The sequence below is a fragment of the Cuculus canorus genome, chromosome 3, assembly GCF_017976375.1.
Source record: "Cuculus canorus isolate bCucCan1 chromosome 3, bCucCan1.pri, whole genome shotgun sequence".
NCBI classification, from domain to species: domain Eukaryota; kingdom Metazoa; phylum Chordata; class Aves; order Cuculiformes; family Cuculidae; genus Cuculus; species Cuculus canorus.
In genome coordinates, this window is record NC_071403.1 from 63,076,474 (window position 1) to 63,095,391 (window position 18,918).

General features: G+C 41.4%; 1 protein-coding gene across 3 annotated transcripts in view; it reads right to left on the reverse strand.

Annotated features, from left to right (window-relative positions):
- LYST (lysosomal trafficking regulator) overlaps positions 1-12,237 on the reverse strand; it is an 83,610-nt gene extending 71,373 nt beyond the window's left edge. The window contains exon 1 of one of the 3 annotated variants that reach the window (XM_054061390.1): positions 10,326-10,441. The gene's annotated coding sequence lies outside the window, so the exon portion shown is untranslated. Of the gene's footprint in view, positions 1-3,276; positions 3,336-10,325; positions 10,442-12,220 lie in introns of those variants that run through there. The other 2 variants (XM_054061392.1, XM_054061393.1) reach the window with 2 other exon arrangements.
- Between the last annotated feature and the right edge of the window lie 6,681 nt (positions 12,238-18,918).

Genomic DNA, 18,918 nt, shown 5'->3' on the forward strand with positions numbered 1-18,918 from the left:
GAACCAGAAAACTTATTAGAACATAGTAAGCACGGAAAAAAAAAAAAATGAAGAATTAAGAAATTATATTATATATATAATATTAATTATATTATATTATATGTTTTCTGAAAAACAGCCCTTAAAGAAATAAAAACATTCATCTTCATATTGTGTATGGCCAGGAAACACTGATGTGGATGGCTAAGCCACCCATTCCTGTCGTAGAATAGGAATGCCAAGAAAAAAAAAAAAACCACGATCAGACAAATGATGTGCCAGATTCAGCCAAATTAAAGAATCGAGCACTTTCCAAAATACCTATCAAACATATACAAACAAGTCAGCAAACCTGTAATTAGCAAACATACTCAAGGCTACAGGCACCAAGGGATACACAAAGTGACAGCACAGGCAGGTCAGTTTCTCAGAAGCTGTTTCAGAGATGTCATTCTGCTGGTTGAGATCCAGACCTGTTGCGCACCACACTAAATGGGAGTTATGGAAAAAAACCCCACAAATCCTTCCATACCCACAAACTATCATTTGCCATATATGCCACGTATTTTGAGGCTTCGGTGGTTTTTGACTGTTAGAAGTGGGCAGAAAGTTTGTTCCAGACTACATTTCCCAAACACTGCCTGTGTAATTTGTATTTGCTAGAGTCTAAACTAGTTCCTGTGACATATTCTGGCTTATGTTTTAAATCAGCTCTCCCAATAACATGATTGTTTCTAGAACCTTACTTTTGACTAGCATAATTATAAGTAACAACAGCTCTAAGCAAAAGATAGCACAACTCAGAAAGGCATAGCAGATTAACATATAAGCCAAGTGAAAAATCCCATTTACTCATAATTCAGTTTTCCTGCTCAACAGTTTCCAAAGTGCCATCTTAAGACATTGCTTCCATTAAGCAAACTCGGATTTACATCCTTAGTGTTTCCACTATATGCTAACCTACCAATGGCCCTGAAGTATGTAAGTTCGTACTGCAGAGCCAAGGGAGACTACATACTTCAAAGAGCAAGTCTCTAATCTATTAGCAACCACTGACTATAAAAATTGACTGTCACTAATAGCAGCACATAGGGGAACAGAAACCAAGGCTAGAACAACATTAAGGTATAATAAACCTTTTAAAAAATTGACCAAATTGATTACCAGAATCAGAAGAGAGAACTTGGCAAGAAAAGGGCAGGTGATACAGAATCTAAGTGCCCCAAAAGGAAACCAGCTCACGTGCAAACTAATTGCAGACTTTTCCACATATAAGCAACACACCAGACATCTACAAATAAAACTGAGCATACACTGTTTGTATGATGAAAGAATCATACAATCATAGAATATCAGGTCGAAAGGGACCTCAAGGATCATCTGGCTCAGTCTTTCTCAGCAAAAGGACTGTCTAGACAAAATGGCCAGCACCCTGTTCATTCAAAGCTTAAAATAGTCCAATGTCAGGGAATCCACTACTTCCCTGGATAGATCATTCCATTGGCTGACTGTTCTCACTGAAAAGTTTTCCTCGTGTCCAATTGGAATATCCCCAGGAGTAACTTGTACCCATTATCCCTTTTCTTTTCCATGTGAATCCTTGTAAAAACAGTCTCCACCTTCCTTGTAGCCACCCTTTAAATAATGGAACATAGTGATAAGATCTCCCCCAAGCCTTCTTTCTTGAAGGCTGAATAAAACCCCTGTTCTCTCAGCCTCTCTGTCTGGCAGGCTTCCCAGCCCTTTGATCATCTTCACGGCCCTTCTCTGGTCTGCTCACACTTGCCTTGTATAGCGGGAATAAAACTGAACACAGTATTCCAAGTATGGCCTGACAAGCACTGAGCAGAGTGGGATTATGTCTCCTTTATCTCCACTGGTGATGTCCTCGTTGATGCAACCAAGCATCCTATGGGCTTTCTTTGCAGCAGCAGCACAGTGGTCACTTGTATTAAACATGTTGTCCACCAGAACTTCATCAGGGTACACTTGATCCCATCATCCAGATCACTTATGAAGACACTAAACAGCATTGGGCCCAATATTGATTGCTGGGGGATCCCACTTGTGACAAGTTTCCAGTTGGAAAAGAAGCTATTTACCACCACCCTCTGGGTACAGCCTGTCAGCCAGTTCACAGACTGCTTGTTGAAACTATAATGCACAGATTTCTGTAGAAGGATGATGTTTTAGGGGTGTGAATCCCAGAGGTAGAACCTTCATCACTACGATTATAATGAATAACCTACTACTGACATCAATCGTGATTCTAGTCCACCTTGGGGACTAGAATTAAGTGCCAAGTGTCTACTCGTACACGCATTATCAAAAATTTAGAATACAGGTACCACCATGTGAGAAAAGGGAAACAAAAATCTGTTTGCAGAAAAATAGCATGTTTTAGTTCCATGAATTGTCCTAGATTTTCCACATACAGATACCTACTTGACACGCCTCATCCTTATTTGGAAAAAAAAAATAGATGAGATGAAGATCTTAAAATTCTTTAGTGCAAAAGTTTGAGTAGTGTTCAGTGGAATAATAACCAATGCAAGCTGTCATAATGGAATGGAGCAATTCAATACCAACTGCATGCTAAGAAAAAGGCACCAGAGATTATGTAACCAATGCTAGGAAAGTTCTTGCTAAAATTTATCAGATTGTTACTGGGTTCTGCCTTGAGCTGCAGAGATATGTATCCCCTTTACAGGTTAGCAGATCGTCAACAATTTCCTCCTTTTGAGTTTGGATGAAACACTATCAAGACAGAATTACAGCAAAGAACCCCACAGGCTAGCTGCACATTGCACAAGTGCTTTGGGACAGCTTGTGTTCTCAACACAACATGGAATTTTATTGAGTCAAACAACATGAAACACCTGTGAATGCATTCTTGCTAAGCCTGAAATTAAGTTAAAGATGAGATGATTCATCTACAAGATAAAAAGTACAGCACTAATGAAAGACAGGCTTTTAAACAACACCTACACATGTATTAATTCCAAACATACACTATGCTCAAGTTTATGCTTAGCCTGTGGTTTTATATTATCAAATCAGTAACTACAATATAGTTGTTAGCCACATCAAATCCAATCGAGTTCATTAAAAATTTGTATATTTCTGACCAGTGCATGCAGGCACAGAAAATAAACATTCCCTAGAATAGGCATGGGAAAAACTGAGGGCCTTCAGAGATAATCATTGCAACATTAACTATGTTAGAAACAAAAATGCCTGCTATCAGGGGAACCCCCTAAATTCAACGAAGGAAAAAAATATCAAGCTGTTACCAACATCACGAAAATGTTGGAGACAAGCTTCGTTAGAGATGAAGAAAAGGATCTGTTCCAGATGTTATCTGACATGCCAGAGGGCATCACCTGTAAGAAACACAACAAATACTCAGCAACAAGACGGAATTTACAAAGAAAAATAAGCTATGAAAGACTACTAAGTTCTTCCAAAAGGATGATGAAAATCTTCAGTAAAACATCCAGCAGTGAAAAGGCTGAAATAGTTCAGCTCCCAAGGGAGCCCTGTTCTGAACACTACTACTGAGAGTGGTAATAAGTTCTTCCCCAAATTAAAACTTATACTTATATGGTTAATCCTCCTATCTATCTTTTTCCAAGCTTCAGGTTTGATACTTATTCCCAAAATATACTAGTCAAGCAAGCCTTGGCAGTCATAGTTGCACAGTAATAACCAATGACTGAAGATCAATGCTAACCTTCACAAACTCTGCAAAGTTAAAGTAAAGAAGCAGTCTGCTACACAAGGCAAGCCAGAAGTTCAGAGCCTCTCCAGTACAGAGCCTACACAGACCAGCCCTGTAAGAGCAGGCAGACTTTGGGAAACTCCTCTTACATTAACCTGCAGTACAGCAGACAGCGTGGTCTCCAGTGCAACTGGGAAAGACACTGTAGTTGTGACCACACAAGCATGGGAACTACACTGCCTCTACCTTGAGATTATTTTAAAAAAACAAATGTACCACACAAATCACGATCTGGAGAATCATACAAATATTTTTGCAATTTATAAGACTACACATTTTGATTGCACCAATACTCAAGAGTCAGAGGAGGCAAGAAGAGTTGAGCAGTATTTTGAGGCACTCTTGCTGAAGGGATATGAATGAGTAAAGGCTATTCCTGAAACTGAAAGCTTAGTAGTTACGGGATTAAAACTAGAAAGTAAAGTGCTTAAATTTTAGCATTGTGTCTAAAGCACCTGATAAGAGCAGTTAAATAAGAGGGCAACTGTCAATGATCCGAGTTGAAGAGAGGTCATTAACCAAGCAGAAGACAAATTCTGCTTCTGGGACTTTAAAACTGGTGAGCGAAGTCTGTATTTTCCATTAGTAATCCGATGCAGACAAGACAAATAAAATCATTTACCTAAATATCTGAGAGTTCCACACACTGTTATTCCTGTTAAGCTCAGTCTGCCAGCTTCTTTACAAAGCACAAACAACTTCGGTTGCTTCAGGGAAGCAGACCCTGTACTTCTCCCAGGCTTTAGAGCCTCGAAGAGATATTTGCTCCAGCTGATCCCTTTTGCACTCAACCAGTCTCAGAAGACCCAGTCAACAACCAAGAGAACACAGGCAAAAGGACTCACAGCTCACATCAAGTAGCTTTTCTCCAGTGGGAATGCAAATAAGGTAGACCTAGGATTTTTATTTTATTGTTAGAGTCTGAACAGCACTCACAGCAGCAGTACAGGTTCCAACAGAGATACTATAATAATTACACTTAATTTCACATAATGACAACTAAGAGTATGAAGTTTCTCATTATAACTACTACTAGGTAGACAAATATTTAAGAAAATCCTGAATGACCGGAGAAAAACCTAAATCTATCAACAATGCAAAAAGAATAGACCCATTTCAATAAGTTCCCTAACTATAGATATCTGACACACATGCACACACAAACAAGATTTGACACTGCTGAGAGATGGTTGGGAGTTGAATGAAGCATGTCAGATGAAGGCTACATAAAGAACCAAGTAGTATTTTCAGTAACCAAAGACCATATAATTTTTTTCTGCAAATGCAGGACTTCCATAATAAAATTGACTCTGTAACTGAAGTAATTTAGGCTAAAAATAGTTCCAGATTAATTAGGAGTACATTCTGGATTTGAAAAACCCCATACACAGGAATTCATCTGTACATCCAGATATAAAGGAAATTCCATTTTCCTTTTATCTTTTTTTGTTAATTGAAATGTACAAATAAAACCCAAAACTACACACTCTTCTTTTTGCCTTGTTTTCTTTAAAGCAATTCATAAGAATGTTTGGTCTCAATTCTTTGGAATTAGGACTGAGAACAGAAAAGTGAAAGACTTGCATTTTTTGGTTAATTTTAAGACTATTTTGGTGTTTGAATTACTTACTGACTCAAAGCTGGACAAATTTCAGCTCTTGAAATATTATAATAAAAGCACATTGATGGGGTTTTATCAGTTCCTGCAATACAAGTATGAACTACCAGAACCAGTTCCTTAAGTCTTAAACACTTCCTTCCTTACTCACTCTTTTCCAGAATTAATAGATTGAAAGCTATTCATTGCTTCCAATTGCCTTTTCTGCTATTCATTCCTCATCTGGTTAATACACTAATGCCTAACCAAATCAGTCACTTACTGAGGTTAACAGATCCAGTTAGATGCTTTTTGCCATTTCTCCCTCCCAAGAACACAAATCTTCAGTAAACGCCTCCACAATACTAGGGAGGAATGCATGAAGTCAGGCATTTGCTGAAATAAAACTGGACAAAGTTAACATCAGTTTTAATGCTTCCAAAGCCTTGCATTTGGCACTACCTGGTGGTAATTCCTTCTTATATTTCATCTTCCTAACTGTCTCTTTGGAAAGCAGAAAGGTTTGTCTCTGCTGTCAGAAGTCTGAAAAACTAGGAACTCTCTCCTCCCACCTCATGTTTACTACCTCATGCTCCCATACTTCTCCACAGAGCATGGTGATGCTTTTAACTGAAGTCAGTGAGATGTTTCACGTTCAGGCTGCAAACATGAGCCACAAAGAGATAGCAGCTTATAGCAAGAAAAAAATCGTGACTACACATAGAATCTTTTTCCCCTTTTCTTTCTCTTTCAGACATTGCAGTATCCCTCCATTATAGAGTGCTTTCACTGGAGGCAAGACATTCACATGCAGTAACTTCAACAAGTCCTGAAAGATGTGTTCAAATGCAAGACCCGAATCTGAACAGAGGAAAAGAAAATGTGGATCCAGTGCATACCGTGCTGCTTTATTAGTTCTTCTCAAAAGACCATGACAGCTGAAGCAGACACTGAGCCTAAGCAAAAGCCCCTACCTCCTGAGGAGCAGCTAGGGTACAAGTCAAATAAGACAACTAAGCCCACCAGATAACTCATGACTAGCAAGAAGGTGTTTCTGTACTTCCCCAGCAACCCTTCCCTTCCTCTTCCTCCAGCACTGCAACTCATCTAATTCCCTTTCAATGTGACTCATATCCACAGGTTTGCAGATAGTTAGGTTTTTCAGCCAGATTCTTTTTAATTTGTTGTTGAATTGCCATGTTGAGGAATCAGGCACTTGTCACTGCCAGCGAAGCAAAGGAGGCAGGGGGAAGATCTCCCTCTTCAGCCATAACAAGCGGCTCGATCAGCTTAGCAGCTCAGACAAATTAGTCCAGGTGACAGAATGGAAGCAACCACAGACCTCCTCTACCTGATATACCAGTCTAAAAAACAGGTATATCATCTCCAGATCAGAGCTATCGCAGGAGCCAATAGCTTTGATGATGCTATCTGTAGGCCTATGGATCTTCATCACGCAGTAATTTGCCATAGTAACTGACATTCTCACAACGGTATCTAAACTGGAAAAGAAAGCAAGAAACAAAGTAATACCAGACATAACTACATATTACATATGCCTCCACTGCATATTACAATCCTGTTCCAACATTATAATCCGATTTTCCTACAAACAAAAAAATAGACTGCAAAGTTGAATCAACAGTACGAAGTAGTGACATCTCAGGCAACTGTTACTACAGTTCTTCACTAAGGAAGCCAGCAGAGTCTGACATCCCCTCAAAAAGGAATAAAATAGATATTAGTGAGGTCTTGTTAATGACAGCTGTTCACTCCAAAGAACTTAAATTCACCCGCAGAGGACAAGCAAGTATGCTCTGGACAGCAAGCGCTTCCTGGCACAACAGAATCCTCTTACAAAATAATCATTTCACCCCACGTTCCCTCTGCCCCTTCTGCACACAAAAGACAAGTATCAAAATCAGTTTTGCCTTAGAATCCCTCTATGTGCAACATTACGTGAGAAGAGACCACCACGACAATGGCAAAATTCATCTAATATGAATGAAATCAGATCCCTGCACAATCTGCAAGGGATCTATACATTAATAAGCTACATATTAATATATTGACATATATTAATAAATATATATTTATAAATATAATATAAATATAATAAATTAATAAACATATATTAATATATTGGTATATTTATTATAAGATATTATTTATTATAAGATATTTATTAATATATTAATATATTTATATATTAATATATATTTATTAATATATATTAATAAGGGTGCACCATGATCTCTCAAAGAGATCACTGAAAATAAAAATGCAGAAATAACAGCTTCCTGAAGCATTTGTTCATCTTTCATAGTATTTGCTTATACTTTTGCAGCCTAACTATAAAAAAAAACTATATAAAAGCAGCAACTTACTTTTAGTAAGCCTTAAGAATGGTTTCGCTTTTCTAATGTTTACAGAGCAAGCGTCTTACTTTTCAACAGACCTTACGCTATTAATAGTTTAAGGTACTTACAGATTTTTTTTACTGTCTTAAAGCTGCACTAAAAACTGATGGGGAGGCACATAGAAAACCTACCAGGGACTGAGAGAAAGGAAAAAGCAAAAGAAGCATTTAAGAAGACTCTTAATTAAATGGTTACTAACCTAACAGGAAAAAAACCTTACTACAAATAAACATTTTCAATGGAAAGCTGCCTTTGAGCCTTGTAAAAAAAACTAATGGGGGAGGGAGAGAGGGAAAGCAGGAAGGGTGTGACATTAAAAAAGCTCTTCTGTAGAAACCTGGATACAGTCTTACAAACCAAGTGATGACTGACTTCCTGAGGCCTGATTTACTATTAGCTTTGGTTTTAGAAGTAAGGCTTTGAAAGCTACTTGCTCTTGGTTTGCACGATTCTCTGTCCAAAGCACAAGGTGGAAGAAACAAGAGTAAAACTAAAATAGGTAGAAAAAAGCTTTTTTTTTTCCTTATCTATGCAGATATATGAAAGCATTCTCATTCTTCATTCACTGTACTTTAAATGCCCATCAGAAATCCTCAGAGACACTCAACTACAGATTTTATAAGGTATCCAAGAGGACATGTTCTTCTTTGTATTATTGATTTGTGAGCCTACAGTTAAAGGCAAAAAAAAAAAAAAAAGAGACTCAGTATTTTCCTGACTCCTTACCACACTGTAATCCTGTTACAACAGCTCCATACAAACATGATCTCTTGTCCAAGCAAACAAATTCAGATTCTTCCCTCAGGACGGGTTGTGTTCCAGACATCCCTTTTCTGCTACCTTGCACAAGATCATCATACACCTGAATAATAAGGATATCCTTCCTGGGGTTTTTTTTGCCAACGTTTGTTCCACTACCTCACAGGCAATGGTACGATTCTGTTACTGACAAGCTGGTGTAACTAACTCCAAATTTCTCTAGATCCTTATAATGAAGTCTTACTGATTCATGCAGCACCACCACTAAAAAGGAAAAAAAAGTCTCCAATCCAGATTTTCTTCTCTAGCCAGTTCCAATTTATAACCACATTCAGATGCTTTTGCAGCTCCTAGGCCACCACAATCAGTCATCTGATCCTCTTCTGAATTTCTTTGATTGCTCTGCTTTCTCTTATAAAAGACATTTTATCCTCACTTCCAGCAATGCCTTTGCTTTCCCTGCCTTTTCTCTTTCACTGCATAATTAAGTAAAAGGCAGCTCATTAGTTCATTTGGGGATAGCAGGTAATGTCCAATTCTTAGAACGTCCAATACTTAGACTCTCCTCTCCTCCCAAAGAGTATCTTCACACCCTCTCCCGGAGCTCAGAGACTGGCTAGAGGAGTTCTCACTGCTCCTCTGTCCACTCCTTCATTAAAAAGGCATAGATCAGGTGTTGAAGTGCTGCAACTTGTATTGCGCGTCCATCAACGTTATCGCGTTTCCGTGAACAGCCCACATTTGCTTTTTTCAGCTGTTATCTCTATCTTCAGCAAACGCCTCGTTGACGGCGAGGCTTCGCGCTCCCGTTTAGCACAAGCGCGAGGCAAAGCACGGCCCGAGCCCACGGCATCCCGGTCACACGGGAAGGAATGGGGAGACAATCCGGCACACGCCAGCTGCGGGCACACACGGGAGCCTTTAAATGCCGGCAAAAGCGGAGGCGGCGAGTTGGAAAGCACGAACTGCGAGACACAAACCGGCTTATACAAAGGCGCTGAGCGCAGGGAGCAGCCCCGATTGCCGCCTCTCAGACATGCGGGGTGACATGACGGAACACCCTGAGGGGGACCCTGAGACACAGGACGGGGGGACCCTGAAGAGGGCTCTCAGACAAAGGGCGGGGGGAGACGGACAGACAACGGGACACCCTGAGGGAGACCCTGAGGCATAGGGGGGGGACAGGACAGGGCCCTGAGGGAGACCCTGCGACACAGGAGGGAGGGGGAGGACAGATCCTGAGGGGCACCCTCAGACAAAAGAGGGGGAACCCTGAGACACGGGGGGGTGGACAACGACAGACCCCGAGGGGCAGTCTCAGACAAAAGGGGGACCCCAAGACACAGGGGGGGGGGGGGGTGACCCCGACGGGGGACCCTCAGACACGGCAGGGGGAGCGTGGGGACGGGGAACCTGAGGAGGACCCTCAGGCACAGTGGGGGGACACCCTGAGCGGCTTCCGTGTGTCCCGTTCCCCTCCCCGGGACACAGGGGGATCTGAGGGCACACCCCCGCCTGCCCCCCCGGCAGACACGATGAGGGGCAGGACTCTGAGGGGGACTCGCAGACACGGGAAGGGACCCTGAGAGCTTTCCCGCCCCCCCCCTCCCCCAACTCCTGCTGCTTAGGCACACGCGGGCCCTGAGGGCATCTCCGCGCCACCGAAGCAGCAAGCGGTGGTGACAGCGCGGCTCCCGGCAGGGCCTAGGCCGGCCTGCCTCCTTCATTACATTACATTTCATTTCATTCCTTTCCTTCTCTCCCTCTCCCCACAGCCTCCCGCCCTTACCCGCTCCTTGCCCCGCCGCTGCCGGCGCGCCTGTCCGTCCTCTCCGCTCTTATCCCACCGGCAGCTCCCCAGCAGCCCATGGCGGGGGGGACGGGACGGACCCGGCCCCGCCCTCCCTCCCTCGTCGCCTCGGCAACACCGCGCCCGCCCCACGTGACTCCGCTCCACGTGATTCCGCCGGCCCCCGCTCGGCGGCGGCTGGCGTCGCGCGCGCAGGCGCAGCCGATGGACGGGGCGGGGCTCCCCGGGGCGGGGGAGGTGTCTGGCGCGTCAGCGTGGGGCGTCGCGGGCTATGGGAGAGGGAGTGGAACTGGGTATAAGGTCTTTTCCAACCCAAAGCATTCTATGATTCTGTTGATATAAGAAGCAGTTATTACAAAAAATGAAATATTTTGATTGAAGATAAAGTAGGCTTTTGTCTAAGCAATTGTGTTCTTCAAAAGGTAGACAGCATGTTCCTCTAAGAGCATGTTCCCTTTCAGACAGTGTTTTTCCAGATGCTGTTCATCCCTTGGAGATGATAACGCCTTGTGTACAGTGTGATCTGTGCTGAGCAGATGTGTCTGCTGTGACCACCTCTGTTTGCAGCCTCTCCCTGTCTCAAAGGCAAGGCCAGGCAGAGCCGGAGCCAGCTCCAAATTAGCAACAGGTTCCACTGTTGCAGGGTTTCATAATAACATTAAAATCAGACTTGGAAAGTTATAGAATATGCGTAAGATTTCTGGGAAAGTTTATCCATATGCATGTAAGTGGTAAATCCATCCTGTCCCAGCTCTTGTCTGTCTGCAAACGATTGATAGAGGTCGCTTCCTTGTGTTGCCCAGCCCTGATAAAAGATGCTTGATTACTAAAACTCTTAAAGTTTAGATGAGTCTTAAAACTCTTAGATGAGTCTTAAAACTCCTATGAGTCTTAGAGAGTTTTATTTGCCAGCAATTTTGGTATCACTGTGATTTGAAAATGCTCTTAACATATGTGTCGTGTATTTATGCCCTGTACACCTGTTGCCATCAGTGCCAGCACCACAGGAGCACATACCTGCTGCATCCTGCTTCCCCAGTTACGCTGTATTGCATTACTTGTTTCCTGATGATGGACTCTGGATATGAAGGGCTTTGCAAGCAGCAGGAGAGTTTGCACTTTGCTTCAGTATTTGCTCTGAGTAAAACCTCAGCTGTGAGATTTGACACTTGGCTGAGATGCCTGGAGTAAAGGATTGCCCTGAACGCTGCTCGATCAGCTCCTTGTCAGAGCTGGTTCACATGTGCAAGTGAATTGATAAAGTGCCCTGACTCCATGCCACAGGTCTCCAGGAATTCACCTTGCTTGGCCAGGGTCCTTACTGATTTCTTGCACTATGTTACAGACAATATTAATGAACACAGACTTCACATATTTCTACATGCCCAGGTTTAGCATAACCTTCCTGATTCTTGAAATCAGGAAAACAAACATAGGGTGCATGAGTTTCCTCCCCTGAGTGCATCCTTCCCACATCCTTGCGTCTCTCCCTGGCGCATTGGCTTCCCACTCCCTGATCTCTGCTGACCTTCCTGGTGATGACTTGCTTCAACTCTGTGACTGCATTTCAGTTACCATCCCAGGAGCTGTTGGCTACCTTAGTGCCATATTTGGTTTTCAAAACTTAAGCCAGGCTGCTTGCAAGGATTATGCAGATGGACAGAGACAGATCTTGGGAATGTTTCAGACAGCTGGATCCCAGGACCAACCTGATGAAGTATTAGGTAACAGCGATTAAGTCTTTTGCCAATATAAACTCCAATCTGCCTGTACACCCTTCTTCTCATACTCTTTCCCATGTCATCTATTTATGGCCATGTTTTTTATTTTTACCTCGGCACCTGCTTTTGGCTGTTATTCATACTGGTCCTCACCTTCTCAATAGGAAGCAACCTGTCCCCATCAGGTGGATACTGGGCTAAATGCACCTCACGTCAAAACCGAGAGAACAACTTCCCTGCAAGGGCCAGCCATGCAGACCTGAAAACAGCACCTGTCTCTGGAAGTCAGGCACCTAGGCAATGCTGCTGCACTTGAAAATATCTTAAATTCCTGGAAAAAAAAAAAAAGTCCTAGGTAAGTGACACAGAAAGGGCAAGGATTCCAGTGCACTACCCTACTGATGAGCAAGGTTACACAGCACAGCCCATGCTGCAGGCATGGGAGCCCCAGTGGTACCCCATCTTCCCAGTTAGGTGCTCACCCTTGGGAAGGGCAGATCTCAGCTCAGGAGACAAGTGGCCTTCAAGGGCACTCAGCTCTCTTTAGTGCCCACAGAGAACCTAGGGCTTTTGGGAAAACTGGTTCATTCACTGCCCTGGAGTTTAGGTGCCAGTTACTAATTCAGACAGACTAAACTCTATTTCTAAGCCAGTTTATTTTAAACTCCTGGATAATGTCATAGGATTTGGTCCAGCCTATCCCAGCTGGCACTTCAGCCACTGGAGAGGAAAGCAAGCCAAGATAACCAGCCCCAGGCTTGGGGAGTCCTTGCCATGAAGCGGACTCCATAATGCTCCTATGAAGCTGCTCCAGTTCTGACAGCAGTGAAAAAAGAGAAGTCTCTTTTGCTTCTGAACCAGGGCTTCCTGTTTGCCAAAAAGAAGAGATAGAGCTATTTTATCTTTCTGTCAAATCTCCCAGCTGCCAAAGGATGGCTACATGTCCCTCCTCAGTGCTGGCAGCAGCAAGAAGACAGAGGTTTCTGCTGGCCTCTACTGTGAAACTCCAAACTTAAAAAAAAAAAAAAAAAAAAGGTTGTAAACTTTTTGGACTGAAAAATCATTGAGAAAAGTAAGTAGATACAAATAAATATTTTATCAGAATGGTATTGTTCTTTTCTCTCGAATGCTTCAAAGTGCACTAGCTTTCAGCTCATGCAGATTTTCTTTAATTACAGTATTTAAAGTTCCTGCTGAAGATATGACAACATAGCTATTGTTCAGTTTTAAATCTGAGTTTTTCGGTGAGGTGCTATGCATTCTGAATTCATGTACATCTATGTAAACTTGCAGCAGCTCCACAAAAGTGAGTAGAATGACACCAGTTCATGGCAGAATAACTCTAAGTCAAGTCTGGTTCTTCATGTGTGTTCATTGATAACTCCATCTAATTCTACAAACAATGTCTGAATCTCACTGGAAACATATGAAGTTTTTCATCAGAAGTCTTCCTGAATTTCTAGTATAATTCTTTCTCTTCTGTGTATGCACAGAAGGTAGTAAGATGGAAAACAAGCAAGAAACAAGAATATGAAAGTTATTTCCCTTGGCCAATTGAACAAGCCCACAGCACTGAGACATGCACAGATCACATTAGTACACAAATTCTTCAGTATGTAGTAATAATGTTCACAGACAGTATATTTTGATCAGCAGTTGCAAAATTTTAGGGGTCAATGGGCCACTGTCTATTCTCAGAATTTCTTAAGTACCCACTATAAATTTTTCATGAGGCATCATCTTTCTCTCATCATCAAAGTTTTGGATGAAAGCATTACAAGGATAATATAAGGATTTTGTGGGCCATTTCTACAGTCTCATTCTCTCTCTCTCCTTTCAAATTAGTATTTACCTTTAGGAAAATTTACCTATGTTTTAATGAGGTCAATAAAAAAAATTGTGGAGTAATACCTATAGTATGTGAGCTCTCTCGAATCCACAATCTTAAAGCAGAGAGGTTCATGGAAAGAACATCTGTCAGCTGAGATGAGCAGTCTTTTAGCAGGTAATGAATAACGGTCTGTTTCCCCAAAGAAGCACATTACTTCATTTTTTTTCCTATGCTACTTTAAAAAATCTGAAAGAGTGAGTAACATAGCAAAACAGTTTTGTGCTTAGAGAATCAATGAACGGTCTGAGAGATCCATTAAAATAACATGCTGGTTTAGAGTTAGGTCTCTCTATATCATGAGGAGAAACAGTCTGTGAGTAACTGCACTTCCAGATGGGTGTTGGAGGAGATAGCTCTTGAAGAAATTCAAGGAAAAACAAATCCAAGCTGGTCACATTTCATGTCTGATTTCTTCATATTTGACTAGTTGACTTCAGTGGTTTAGAAAGACCAGAGAGAAAAAGGAAAACATCATTCAGTGGATAGAAAAGACAGGGAATCAAATGAGGTGAAAGGCTTCCAAAAGAAGCTTAAAGCACAAGAGTTGTGGGAAGACTTCCCTAGTTTTTTGTAATCCTTGTTTAGGCTTGCCTACTGCGAGCAGGGATTGATTCCCAGAGATGCTTCATTTCATTGCAGTAAATCCTGGTCAACACAGATTGACATTAGGATGTATTTAGTGATGGTTCTAGTTCCCATTTCCAGAACAGAAGAGCAGGTAGCCAGATAGCCTGTCTGTCACACATTGTATGACGCTGAATTTGTCCAATACCTAATCTAGTTGAAAGATTTAAAAAGACTTGCATAATCAATGAGTCTACTTTGATCAGCCTTGGATTTCCCTTTTAGAATGAATTAATCCACTTTAAAGTATACTCAAAACCAGTTGAAGTAAATCTCTCGTTGCAGTGCATGTTGAACTAGAATTAAATTGCATTTAGTGCAGCAAGTTTGCATGATATAACAAAACTTGACTGATACCAGTTTCTTACAGAAATGATTGAAGGTAGTTACCACTACAATGAATGAGATGCCTAATGAGAAATGCAGACCTATATAGAGGACTTGGAGCTTTAATTTGCACTTTCTCATGGCTCTGAAATGTATGAATTACACCATAGTCTTTTACACATTGTCATGTGTCTGTAACAATGTCTAAAGACTCCTCCCTGTTCTACAGTATATAGCCAGGCAAAGGATGTGTTCTTGAACTGAGTCACTTCAGGAGGTGAAACTGAGTGGAAACCTCAGTAAAGGCAAGTTAGGGTCAGTTTTCACACCTCCTTATTAAGTACATTATTGTCTTTAGCTGGAGCAACTACCTATGCAGAAATACTAGATTTCCTAATCCATTGTAAAATGCGTATCTGCAGTTCACAATAATAAATATTTTATCCTTTCCTGATAAACACAATGAAATTAGCTAACTCGTAGGAAGAAGTATTTAAAAAATATTTCTTATAAGTACTGCTTCATAGAAAAAGAAGTAGTAGATTTCCATTTTCACCACTAATACACATTTTCTGAATATTTTTCACCGCTCTTCTTAAAATACTAAATTAAGATTGGACTGAAAAGTTAGGATAGGTGGATATTTTATAAAGAGAAAGCAAAACTAAAATTATGTAATTCACAAAATCACAAGGAGCCCCTTGAAAATGACCTACTTGCCATATGCATGTTTTTGTCAGAGCTTGCCAATGCATTCATAGAATCATAGAATCACGAGCTTGGAGAGGACCCACTGGATCATTGTGTCCAACCATTCCTAACAATCCCTAAACCATGCCCCTCAGCACCTCACCCACCCGTCCCTTAAACACCTCCAGGGAAGGTGACTCAACCACCTCCCTCAGCAGCCTATTCCAGTGCCCAATGACCCTTTCCGTGAAAAATTTTTTCCTGATGTCCATCCTGAACCTTCCCTGGCAGAGCTTGAGGCCATATTTGTATAATAATAAAGGTTATCCCCAAGAAGCTGTCAGGGGATATGACAGCTAACATTCCTTTGTTGCTGTTCAGTTTGACAGAGGGATGATTTTTGGTTTTGTTTCAGTGCAGACGCCTCCATGGATTTTTCACTGTTTCAGTTTTACTGGATTCCAGTCATGTCTTAAAAATAGCCAGACTGGGTCAGACCAAAGGTAGATTCAGCCCAGCATCAGTTGCAGTTTCCTGCAGAAAGATACACGAACAGAACAAGTGTACGCTGACACTTAGTACCTGTTCAACTCACAGCCATCTGCAGCTCAATAATGTCCTGGGATAGATGTGCTACCCTGGTGGTTTATGGGCTTTTGATTAATTTTTCTTCCAGTGATTTGGCCAGTAGCTGTGCAAGCCCATGTAAACCTTTGGCATCCACGAAGTTCCAAAGTTCAGTTATGCAGCTAGCTGAAAAGTCCCTCTTTTTGTTTGTTTTGGACCTTTCACCTGCCTATTTCTCTTGGTTTCCTCCAGTTCTTCTGCTTTGTGAAACAGGGAATAATTGCTCTCTAGTCTGTCTTGTCATGGTTTCAAGAGTCATTGTCAAATCTCCCATCTGTTTCTTTTGTTCCATTCTGAAGGGTCCCAAAGAATTTAGTTATTCACTGTGTATCAGTTGCTTCAGCTTTCTTTCCCTTCTTTGAAGCTTTTCATGCCCTTTATAGCACAAGAGAAATGGAGCTGCAGACAATACTCAAGATGAGCGTTCACCATAAATTCCTGCTACTATGCTTATATCTTCCTCTCTGTTCTTTCCTTAATATTTCCTAGTGTTATACTTGCTTTCCTCCTTGGCCACTGAGTATTGGGCTGACAACTTCATAAAACTGTGTGTTGTAACGCAGGGATCTCTTCTACCCAAGGATAAGGAGAAAATTCAGCAGTGCTCTTTCTGCATGCAAAGTTAAGATTGTTTGGATTGGGCTGCATTCCTTTGCTGTTATAAACATTGGGTTTTTTCTGTCATTTTAAACAAATAACTCGTCGGCTGAAATCCTTTTCCCAGCTGACTTTCATTTTTGCTACCTAGAGCAACCTACCACCTGGATACAGTCTCACGTCAAACTACGCTTCTTTTTCCAGATAATTTCAATGTCAAACAACACAAACCCAGGGAGCAGATTCCTGAGAGTTCACTGGTGACTCCCAGCTCCTCCCCAAAAATGCCAGTAAAGCTGTGACATATTTTTTCTACAAAAGTTATACTCATTTTTCCTCATTATATCACATTTGTTCATGCTAACTACTTTACACACTATAGTTTCTACAAATTTGTTCGATATTTCTGCAATTCTTTGCAATCACTCCAAGTCAGATATCAAAATACAAACACAAAACATTTGTCGTGATAATCTGTATTTTTTTAAAAAAAAACCTGGCCTTTTCAAGTTTCATGAGTTTCATTACTGTCAATATAGCATTAGAAAAATTAATCAGCAAAACTTCATCTTTCACAGAAAAAAAAATGTAGCTCTATATAGATTGGGTTTTGTTGGTTTTTTTTAAAAAAAGGGAAATTGATAAGCCAGATCAACAACACAAAGCTGCTAATCGCAACATTATGAATAAATTATGAGATAAACATAATCATTTTCTGGCAAACTGACCTCAATTTTTCCAAATATATTGACTCTAAAGGAAAACAAACCAACCAACCTGTTTAAAACATTTCTGTTCTTGCATGGGACTCATACTGCATTTCTCGCTGTGATTTCTGATTAGCAATCTAATAGTTTTGTTTCCAGTCCAGCCATGAATTTCTTAGTGAATTATCTTTGCAGGAAAAGGAAAGGTAATTCAGCAAAGGTAAATGTTTAATGTTTGCAGACACTCTTTTTTTTTTTTTTTTTTTTTTTTTTTTGTTTCCCCCCCAGATTAGAACATTGGATGTGTCTTTCTTCATAATTAGTAACCCACCTGCATGTATGGAATGCTAAAGAGCAATTCTAGTGCAGACATAGCAATTGTAGTGAAGCAGACAGTGATCACTGGGCTGCTCTCAAATACTCCTCTGGCACTGGGGGGATTGTAGTTGCCTGTTCCTCCAAGCAGGACATACTGGCGTGGTAAGGATCTGGTTCAGTGCCTGTTCCCCACTTGTCACAGTGCTCATGGGAGCTGGTGTCAGCATTGCAAATGGGAATATCTCCTTAGAGATAGTCTAATGGGGGCAAACTGCTCCCCCCAGCCCAGCAGCTCTAGAGAATGGATGTTTAGATGCATTTTTATCCCTGCTGGTATATATACCTTCAGCTCTGGTACAGTGCGGGGATCTGACAAGAAGAATGATGATGCTGAGTTAGTGAAAGGGTGCAAGAGAGCCATTGTGGATGGTACACAGGGTTTGCATTGCCTGCTTTGGAGTAAATCAGGCACATGAAGTAGTTGCTGTAACAACACTCAGCCTTTGTGCTTTTCTGCTTTTCTTTAGGTGGTGCTGCCTCCAGATTAGCATTTTTGGAGTCACTTGCTCTGAACATGCAGCGGGGCACAAAGCATGCTCTATTTCAGGCACTGTCATTTCCCCGCAACCAACAGCAGTCTGTGCTTCAGTCTGAACCTTTCTGACAGTGTTATGTCACTTCCCCCATGCTCCTCTTAGAATGTTTTCTGTTCTTTCTCCAAGTGACTTGAGCATTGCTCCAAGCTACCCATTTGATGCTATAATGTAGCTTTTAGAAAGAGAAAACCACATTGATTCAAGGCAAGGAAGGGATCCAGTTTTGCAGTTTTATGTAGCCCACTGGAGCTCTGTAGTTATTTAGTTGCCTTGAATAATTCAGCAGGGAGGCTGTGTGAAACGCAACAGTCTCTTTGTTTCCTATGAAAGGTGATGCATGCTCATAGGGCTTCAGGTACCTATCCAGCAACCAGCAAAGACTTTTTTTAGACATACATGCATTTATAGATTCAGAGACTAGCTCCCAATATCCTTTCAGGCCCTCTGCCAAATCTTCTAATTTTCACATTGTAA